Source organism: Mus caroli, chromosome X, assembly GCF_900094665.2.
Source record: "Mus caroli chromosome X, CAROLI_EIJ_v1.1, whole genome shotgun sequence".
Lineage (NCBI taxonomy): Eukaryota > Metazoa > Chordata > Mammalia > Rodentia > Muridae > Mus > Mus caroli.
The window spans coordinates 101782261-101793278 of NC_034589.1; positions in this window are offsets into that span (position 1 = coordinate 101782261).

The window sequence follows — 11018 nt, forward strand, 5'->3', positions numbered from 1 at the left end:
GTTGTGGCCCTATGTAGGCCGGATTTCTCTCTCCCCAGCCAGAGCAGTCTCAGGTCCCGCGTGATTGGACTGGAGCAGAAGCTGTGTTCCACTCCCCAGCAGTCCCAAAATCCTGTGGCGGGGGTCGTGGGTAGCTTGCGGGTGTCAGGCAACCCTGCGCTCCCGCTACCCCGGCGCTGATCCGGCCGGATCGTGTTTCAAATTCCTTTTGACCCACTGTCACAGTTTCCTGAAAGTACTGGTTAAACATAAAGCCCTGTGTTCTCTGGCAAATCTGGAACACTACTCAATTATTGTCCCTAGGGCATGAGCAATGACATCGCTCCTAGTGTCAGGAAGCAGTATATGCCATTTATGCCCTGAAAACTTGAGCAAAGCTGTGTCTTATATTCCCTACTTTTAAACTCTTAGCAGAATCAATACAAACAGGGATTTTAAGGTAAGTCAGTAGAATAAAACATTTTCAGTGCACTTTAGATTACTGACATGTTGAATTTCAGCCAAATGAGATTTGGAGGTATAGATTTGAAAAACTTGACCTTTGATATAATGATGAAATGAATTAAGTTCATGTTCACATGTCCTCACTCTTTGTTCTAACACCAACAAATCAATTATCACATGCTTTCTTGTTTCCTCCCTAACTCTGTCTCATCCTATTTCTAGAAAAAAAAATATTTGTTTTTCAGAAGTTGCCATATCAGGGTTGGCATACACAAGTGCGCCTTTGGCCATGAAAATCCATCAAGTTTGAAGCAACTGTAAATTCCATACTATAGAGAAATACATTCTGAGTCAGTACTCTGCATGCATACATGCTAGATACCAGATGAAAACAGATTTCAAAAAATGTCCTATCCCCACTCCAAAGAGTGGTTCTCTATTGAGCACTTCCTATTGGAGTAAACCTTAAGCTGCTAGGTGGAGCCTCTCATAGACAGTTATGCTAGGCTCCTGTCTGCAAGCATAATAGAGTATCATTAATAGTGTCAAGGATTGGTGCATACCCATGGGATGGTTCTCAAGCTGGGTCAGTTATTGGTTGCCCATTCCTTCAGTCTCTGCTCTATCTTTGTCTCTGCATTTCTTTTAGACAGGGAAAAATTTTGGGACAAAAGTCCTGTAAGTGGATTGATTTCCTTATCCTTCCACTGGGGGTCCTTCCTGGCTATAGAAGGTGGCCTCCAAACACTGTACAGAGGTCAGGGACTCTTATGAAAGAGTTGGGAGAAGAATTGAAGGCTTGAAGGGAATAGAAACTTGACATGAAGGCAAACAGTTGACTAACTTGGACCCTTGGAGCTCTCGGAGACTGAGCCACCAACTAAAGAGCATATGTGGACTGGACCAGGCTCCCTCACCCCCTGCACAAATATAGCAGATATACAGCTCAGTCTCCATGTGGGTCCCCCAACAACTGGATCAGGGGCTGTCCATAAATCTGTTGGAATTTTGTCCCCTAACTGGGCTGCCTTGGTGGGTCTCAATGGGAGAGGATGCACCTAACCCTGCAGAAATTTGATGTGCCAGGGTGGGGGAACACCCAGGGTGCCCTCCCTCTCAGAAGAGAAGGGGAGAGGTGGGGGAAGGACCATGTGAAGGGAAGGACTGGGAGAAAAACGGTCCAGTGACTGGTCAAACTGGGGATCTACCTCATGGCAAAATTCCAAGGCCTGACACTATTACTGATGCAATGGTGTGCTTACAGACAGGAGCCTATCATGGCAGTCCTCTGAGAGGCCCAAAAAGCAGCTGACTGAGACAGATGCAGACACCTACACCTAATCATTGGACTGAAGTTTGGAACATCTATGGAGGAATTGGGGGAAGGATTGAAGACGCTGAAGGGGAGGGCAGCCCCATAGGAAGACCAGGAGTCTCAACTAACCCAGACTTCTGAGATCTCTCATACTCTGAGCCACCAACAAGACAGTATACACTAGCTGGTCTGAGGCCCTCAACACATATTCAACTGAGGACTGCCTGGTCTGGCCTCAGTATGCCTAACCACTGAGAGACTTGAGGCCCCAAGGAGTAGGGAGGCCTGGCAGGGGGGTCTGCATCCTTTTGGAGACAAGAGGAGGCAGAATAAGATGAGAAAGTATGAGAAAGTGGACCAGGAGGAGGGCAAAAACTGGACTGTAAAAAGTAAAATTGATTCATATGACTTTTTATTTATGCTTTTAATTTTATTTTTTAGAACATAATTACATTTCTCCCTTTTTTTTCCTCACTTCAAACACTCCCATATACCTTTCCTTGCTCTCATTCAATTTCCTGGCCTCCTTTTCATTGTTATTGCATGTTTTATGTAAAAAAATAAATAAATAAATAAAACCACAAAATCCCTTTCCCTCCTCCTTCCCTTTACTGCTGTACTGACCTTTCTATTCTTCCTCAGTTAGTCTCCCCTGTCTTTCCCCTGTCTCCCTTCATTTATCTTGTATCCTGCTATTCCTCTTTCATTAACCCCTCCATTGTACCGTCATATTATTTTACTTTCCTGGTTTGTTCAATTTCCCCGGGTATTATATTCATACCTAATGATTTAAAGATAGGAACCACATATGAGAGCAAATGTGTGGTGTTTGTCTTTCTGGGTCTGGGTTACTGTCAATTTCACTGGCTGAGAATATGACCACTACTAGAATTTTGAGCCAAATTTAAAGCAAGGTTTAATTAAATTTGATTAAATACTGGTCAGGATAATGGGCTTTGGCTGAGTCCATTACAGGATTCACAGAAAATGGCCACAAGCTACCCTGACCAGGTGTTTATAAAGGCAAACCTACAAGGTTTTCCTCCTTTGTTCAATCAGGTAATCATACGTCCTGATAGACTTCCTGCCTAAGTAAATCCAGTGTGTGTAATCAAGTATATCTGGTGCAGTTGGATCAACCAAACTTGTATAGGAAAACGGACACAAGTGGCTTGTTATCTTATATGAATAATGACCTCCAGAATCTAAACAAGCATCTTTCCTTGGGCCAGGGGTTTACAGCTTAGAGGGATTCTTGTTGTATGGATCACTTAGGCAATGTAATTACAACTTCAAACATGAGTTTGGCTCTCATTTCGCCTCACAATATAAGCTTCTCTAGTTCCTTCTATTTACCTGCGAATTTCATGACTTCATTTATTTTTAGAGATGAATTGTATCATGTACATGCACCACATTTCATTATCCATTTCTGAGTTAAGGTTGTTTCCATTTCCTAGCTATTGTGACTAAAACAGCAATGAACATGGCTAAGCAAGTATCTGTGGACAAGGAGGTCAAGTACTTTGGGCATAGGCCAAGGAAGTTGTATAGCTAGCTCTTATGGTAGATTTATTTTTATCTTTTGGAGAGTTCTCCACACTTCTTTCCAGAGTGATCAGACTAGTTTGCAGTGCCACTAACAGTGAGCGATTTCCCATTCCTTCTTCCCTACATCTTTAGAGCATTTCTTGTCATTGTTTTGTTAATTTTAGCCATTCTGTCCAGGGTAAGATAAAAATCTCAAAATGTTTTGATTTGCATTTCCCTAATTGCTGATGATGATAAAAAATGTTAGAGATATTTATTTGCCACTTTTATTTTGTCTTTTGCAAACACTTTGTTTAGATCTACAGCTCATTTTTTTGGGGGGGAGGCGCATGGGTCATTTGTGTATTGTTTTTTTTCTAAACATTTCTTAGATTTCTTTTTTTTATGATTTTTAATTTTTATTAGATATTTTCTCCATTTCCGTTTCAAATGCTATCCCAAAAATCCCCTACACCCTCCCCCCACCCTGTTCCCCTACCCACTCACTCCTACTTCTTTGCCCTGGCATTCCCCTGTACTGGGGCATATAAAGTTTGCTAGACCAAGGGGCCTCTCTTCCCAGTGATGGCCGACTAGGCCATCTTCTGCTACATATGCAGCTAGAGACATGAGCTCTGGTACTGGTTAGTTCATATTGTTGTTCCACCTATAGGGTTGCAGATCCCTTCAGCACCTTGGATATGTTCTCTAGCTCCTTTAGAATTCTTTGTATATTTTGCATCCTCTGTCAACTATGTAGCTGGCAAATATTCTCTTCTATTCTGTAAGCTTCCTCTTTTTTTTTCCTTTTTTTAATTGGGTATTTATTTCATTTACATTTCCAACGCTATCCCAAAAGTCCCCCCCCCACCTCCCCACCCACTCCCCCACCCACCCACTCCTACTTCTTGGCCTTGGCGTTCCCCTGTACTCAGGCATATAAAGTTTGCACAACCAACGGGCCTCTCTTTCCACTGATGGCCGACTAGGCCATCTTCTGATTCATATGCAGCTAGAGACATGAGCTCCGGGGGAAGGGGGGTACTGGTTAGTTTGTAATGTTGTTCCACCTATAGGATTGCAGATCCATTTAGCTCCTTGGGTACTTTCTCTAGCTCCTCCATTGGGGGGGGGGGTCCTGTGATCCATCCAATAGCTGACTGTGAGCATCCACTTCTGTGTTTGCTAGGCCCAGGCATAGTCTCACAAGAGACTGTGGGCTTCCTCTTAACTCAGTTGATTATTTCTTTAGTTATTCAGAAGCTTTTAGTTTCTTGAGGCCCTGATTTTCTGTTGTTGGTCTTAATTCCCGAGCAAATGCAATACTATTTAGAAACTAGTTTTTAGAAACACTATTTAGAAACTATGCTCTAGTCTATATCCATTAAGGCACTGCCTGTTTTCTTTTGGCAGTTTAAGTGTTTCAGGTTTCATATTAAATCTTGGATCTATTTGAAGTTAGATTTTGTGCAAGGTGAAAGATATGGGCCTAATTTTACATGTGAACACACAGTTTTCATCACATCCTTTGTTGAGGATGCTGTCTATTTTTTTTTTCAATCTCTATTTTTGGAATCTTTGTCAAATATGAAGATGTAGCTATGTGAAATCATGTTTGGGTCTTCTATTTTATTCCATGGTTATTGTTTCTCTTTTTGTGCTAATACCATACTGTTTTTAAATCTTATTTTTAAGCCTCTGTGTCTGTTAGTGCTGGGCATATGCACACAAATGTAGTACCATCCTCTGCCATGAACCAGGCCTAGTCGGACCCCCTCATCCGTGGGAATAAGGGGTTTCAGCAGGTGAGCACGGAGTCGGCAAGAATGGGGTGACAAACACACACGACACAAGGGAGTGTGGATTTGAATGTCCAAACGAACACCAGACTTTTTTTTTTTTTTGGCCTACTTTTTTATACAGAGTTTTTATACAGAAGAAAAACAAGGAAAGCCAGGCGAACACATCTGCCAAGTTACATTGACACAAAACAAAAAGGAATGCATACATAAAAGGACAGCGGGGACCAGGCCACGTTTACCACTTAAAATGGAACCAGGTGAATGCTCTGATGCAATGCTAGTCTATTGTTAAACCCACCACCAGGGTTTCTTAAATACCTGATTATGTTATTCCTCTGGGCCTAGTGAAGAAACCTGTACCAGGGGAATTCCCTTCCACTAACTCTTTCATGCAATAAGCCACCTATTTGCTAGGCCATTGTGTATTCCTGTGTTTGGGTGTGACTCAGCTATTGTCCTAAGTAATTACTGTGCAGACTAGCCCTGAGCTTTCCTAGCTCTGTACTTTGTAATGCCTGATTATTTTCATTGTCTCTACTAGAAGTGAATTTGAATGTTACTGAATAGGTAACATTCTTACTGAATTTCAAGCTCACCTTTGGCTTCAAGGATTTTCTAGGAACCATTGGAACACTGGCAGAGGCTTAGCTATGTCAAAAATCAATCCTTAAAGGCACTTATAATAAAACAATACTGAAAGAGAGCACATGGATTCAACACCAGACTAACGCGGAGACAGAGTTTGAGTATACAGGCTATGAGAATGCAAAGGTTCCAGGAGGCAAAGTTTCCTTGAAACTCTTCACCTCATGACTGCTTTCAGGCCCTGAGGCCTACCAAGCAGATAACACTGGAGTGGACATGGCAACCCCTGCAACAAACTGACTCTCTAACTATTATCAAAGCCCAAAAGTTCCTCACCTGGTTGTGAAACTTCAGGTGCCCCTCCCCTGTTCATACTGAAATTTGGATGGGCTTGAGCTTGTGCTAATCTTGTGCAGGTCATCACAGCTCTTATGAGTTCATGAATGCAATGTCCTTGCCATATCCAGAAGATACTGTTTTGGACCAGTTTTTCCCAACCTCTAGCTCTTATATATCTACCTTTGTTGGGAGCTATTAAGACAACACAATTGTCCTGATCTCTGAATTGGGCCTCTCCCTCCAGAAGAAGAAAAGGGGGTCAAAATCAGGCCACCGACACACCACTCCGAGAACAACCACAGATTGTTCCAGCCCTAAGTCAGCGCAGGATGTCCTGACCTCAAGATGGACCCTGATACAGCCAAGTTCCTGCTTCCCCGTTTAGTTGCCAAAAGAAAAATTTCTGCTGCCCCATCCCTCCTGCTGAGAAGTACTTCCTCTTTTTTCCCAGATGCCCCATCCCTCCTGCTGAGGTGCATTTCCATTGCCCCATCCCTCCTGCTGAGGTGCATTTCCACTGCCCCATTCCTCCTGCTGAGAAGTACTTCCCCTTTTGCTTGTGCATTTAAACCTTGGGCCTGGCTAATACAGTGGAACCTTGATGCTACTCAGACTGCTTCCGTGTGTTGTTCATTGCACAAGGTTCTCATCTCTCTCTACCCCCCCCATTTGGTTATTAGGAGAAGGTCCACTCCAGACCCTCAAATAACTGGACCTGCTGGATGGGTCATACCTTCTTCCCCAATGTTTCCTGAGCCCTGTAAGGATCAGATAGATATACACATGTCCTGTTCAGGGATGAACACTTCACTTATTTTTTGCAAACTGAACAGTTATGAATTGCTGTACTGTCATCTCCTCTAAAAGTGAGCATCTTTGATGAGGACTGGGAACTTTAGTAATATATGACTATAAAGTTAAGTATTTAGAAAGCAATTTGATACTGTGTCCATTTATCAAAGTCAAAATAGTAGGTTCTCCCCTAGAGCCTATGAGCTCCCCAGCCATAGGTTTCCAAACATGTTTATACTAATAGGCACAAGATCTTTCTTTCTTGTGTAGTGAGCCTTAAATATAACCAGAAAGCAATTGGTTACCACCATAGCAGTCATTGCACTCTCCCAGCAATGGGCACATATTGCCAGGCCAGTCCTTCTTATAACTCATCAGGTTCATAGCTGTGTAAAACTATTGATGAAGTTTTGACTGTCAGCAACCTCTATAGCACTTTTCAGCATTATAAAATCTAGTCAGCATGGAGAAAGTTTTGAGATGGGTACCAGGTAGATTTGTTCATGTCCTATGACCCAAATAAGTAGTATCTTCAGAAATATTATCATACCATCATGCTACTTTATGTTCATAACTTTTATAAATGCCTGTGACAATTACCTAATGACCTTTACCTTGTAGGTAAATGTTTACTTGGCTCATGAAATTTGAGGTTTCAGTCCATGTTTGTTTGTTGCTGCTATTCTACTTGTAGTGACTCAACCTACAAAGGTAAGGTGCATAAAACAGAGAAAACCAATTGTTTCATGTCCAGAGAGTAAAAAGAGATTTAAAAAAAGAGGCCAGCCATCCCCCCCCCCCCACACACACACACTAGGCAATGCAAGAAAACACCCTCATTATCTTGACAAATGCCTCTTAATCCTTCAACTGCCTTTTTGTAATGCCACTAGGATAGAGCCAAGCCAACATATGGACATCTGGGAAACACTCTGAATCCAATATGTAACAAACAGATGATGGTTTACAGTGTCCCAAAGCTTTCACATATGCTTCCCTCCCTGCTTGGAATACAGTTTTCTTTCAGTTAACATATAATTATTTAATCTCAGTTCTAAATTTATTTCCTTAAGGTTGTCCTTCCAGACTTTAGAATTTGTGGAAGTTGATGGCTAATCTTATTTGTTAATTTGATAGGATTTAGAATCACCATGATAATGAATCTTCCACTTGGCTTGTGAAGAAGTTTCCAGGTAAAGTTAATTGACTTGAGAAGACACACAGTGCATGGCCTGGAGTTCTGAACTGACTTGGAAAGACAAAAATGAGCTAAGCACAAACATCCATCTCATGCCCTGCTTTATGCTCCTGTTGCCATTCCTTTTCCACCATGATTATCTTGAATTGTATATTGAAACAGATTTTAACAGATATTTTGTCACAGCAATGAGAAAAGGAATTCAGACAGCAGCCTTTGAAGAATCTTCCATGGTAATCATGTTTTGGTAGCTAATCCCAACACTCAAAAATCATAAACCTATTTGTCTGACCCTTCTAATAATGTTTCCCCTTACTGTATTTACTATCAGGTCCATAAATATAGACACAATAGTTTTACTCATTACATATCCCCAGAAATTTGCCATAGGCGTTTAGTACTTATTAATGGATGCAAAGCTTTATCCCAAATACAAATGGAGTAGACTCCAGTTGCCTTAACACAGCACATCAGCGTTATACATATTGATGAAAACCTCAAATTTAATCACTTCAGAAATTTTCTAATAAGGATGATACAGTGGAAACTGTTTTACATTCCCTTTTTTTATAACCAGGTCCCTTCTTCCCTCTTCAAGCCCTATATTCCAATGATCCTAAACTCCTTTGGGGTTCTGCCCCATATCTTGTTGCTTCAAATTCCCTAATATCTCCTTTAATGAATTTTTTGCATAGTGATTCAGTCTATATATCACCTCTTCTGGAAAACCCTCTCTAGTAATTCACTATGAGTTTGAAGCTCCTGATACTACCCTGATACCTCGTCTTATTTCCAAGCCATTTCTGTAATAAATCCCTTTTGGTGCTCTAATTGCATTTTTTTTTCACACAGTTCTCTTTTAGTATTTTCAAGTTCTCAGCTATGACTCTACCACAGAGACTGATGGGATGAAATAGGAACAACTTTCTCTCAGACTGCTTTTGACTCCACATTCTGTCACTTAGAAAGCATATTAGCTCACATTTCTCACCTATAAAATAGGTATAAATAAGGTGACTGAAGAAAGTAAATTCATAATAAATATTCTGCAGTTAATAGTAAATAAGAGGCCTTATTTATAGTATGTGTAGTTTACTGCCATGTGAATAGTTCTACCATTATCAATTTCTTTTTTTAGTTTAATTTAGTTTTAATTCCTTTTATAGTCTATATTCCATTCCCCACCTCACCCCCAATCCACCCTCTGTGTGCTCCACATTGCACAACTCCTCCCCACCCCACCTGACCTCTAAACTCCATGGGCCCTCCAGTCTCTTGAGGGGTAGGTGCATCATTTCTGAATGAACATAGACCCGGAAGTCCTCTAACTGTATGTGTGTTGGGGGCCTCATATCAGCTGGTATATGCTCTCTGTTTGGTGCTCCAGTCAGTGTTTGAGAGATCTTGGGGGTCCAGATTAATTGAGACTGCTGGTCGTCCTATAGGATTGTCCTTTTCCTCAGCTTCTTTCAGCCTTCACTAATTCAGCAACACAGGTCAGCTGCTTCTGTCTATTGGTTGGGTGCAAGTATCTGCAACGGACACTTTCAGCTGCTTGTTGTGTCCCTCAGAGCACAGTCATGGTAGATCCCTTTTTGTGAACACTCCATAGCCTCAGTGTCAGTGTCAGACTCTGGGACTTTCCCCTGAGCTGGATCCCACTTTGGGCCTGTCCCTGAACCTTCTTTTTCTCAGGCTCCTCTCCATTTCCATCCCTGTAATTCTCTCAGACAGGAACAATTACACCATTATCAATTTCAAGTTAAGGACAAATTTATACCAAATTTGAAGTTCAGAAAAAAATAAACAATGAGCAGTTATAAACTGGGGCTTTCACTCTAACATATCTCTATGTTTCATAATCTTTGTACAAAGGAGGCATTTCAATGAAGGAAGTGTTGTTTCCAAGGCTATCTATCTACCAGTATCTCCCTACTTCTTTTCTTTTCAATTAGGTATTTTCTTCATTTACATTTCCAATGCTATCCCAAAAGTCCCCCCATACCCTCCCCCCACTCCCCCCCCCACTCCCACTTCTTGACCCTGGCATTCCCCTGGACTGAGGCATATAAAGTTTGCAAGACCGATGGGCCTCTCTTTCCAATGATGGCTGAAGTGTATCGCTTCTAAGTATTCCCTCTTTTGCTATTAGTTTTTCCTTTCTGCTGGTCCTTTTACCTTTCACTACAAATATGTGTGTGCTACTCCTGTGCTTTGAGGTTTCATTCTTCTCCAGCATGGCTCTTTACTTCAGAACACCTTTCTTAGTTGTACATTAGATAAGTGCATTTTGGTCACCCACAGTGAGTCAAGTGCTGTGCTGTGCTACACTGCCCCCCATCCACTACATCTTGCTACACTAAACTTGTTTCAACTACACATTCATGCCAGTTCCTTTCCCTTCTCAAGGACTTTGCACATGGTGTTCCTTTTGTTTGGAAACATTTTTTAAATTTTATTACATTTTATCTTTAATGGTTCAGCTTCAGTGTCACCTCCTCAAAGAAGTACATGGTCAGTGCTTCCTCAGTTACAAAGTTTCATAGATCTCGCTTTTACTTCACAGTAGCAGCAATTGTGAGGAAATCATTGAGCTTTAGTTTCTTGCCACTGTCCTTTAATATCCTGTGAGTTCCACAATGAAAATAACCCTGGAAGTTTTATTCTTTAACATAGTGTTTAGTGATGCTGAATGAATAAATGAGCAGCACATTATATTACATGCAGCTACAAAACTTTCCTGTTACCCAGTCAGGAAATATGAACTCTGTTTTACACATCTGTAAAATGGAGATAAGTGCAAGTTGATCTTCCCAAATCTCATAAATCATCTATTCCTTGTGCCTTAGTACAGGGTGGTGTTTTAGAAAAGCAAAGATGATCAGTTGTGATCCTGATTTAAGCCATTTTACTGGTTTGTAATTGTTGCTGTGGTTCGGCCTAAATCCTCCAACAAGCCAAAACATGGAAAATGGTTACTTCTACCTAGCTTTTTATTCCTATCTCTTCTTCT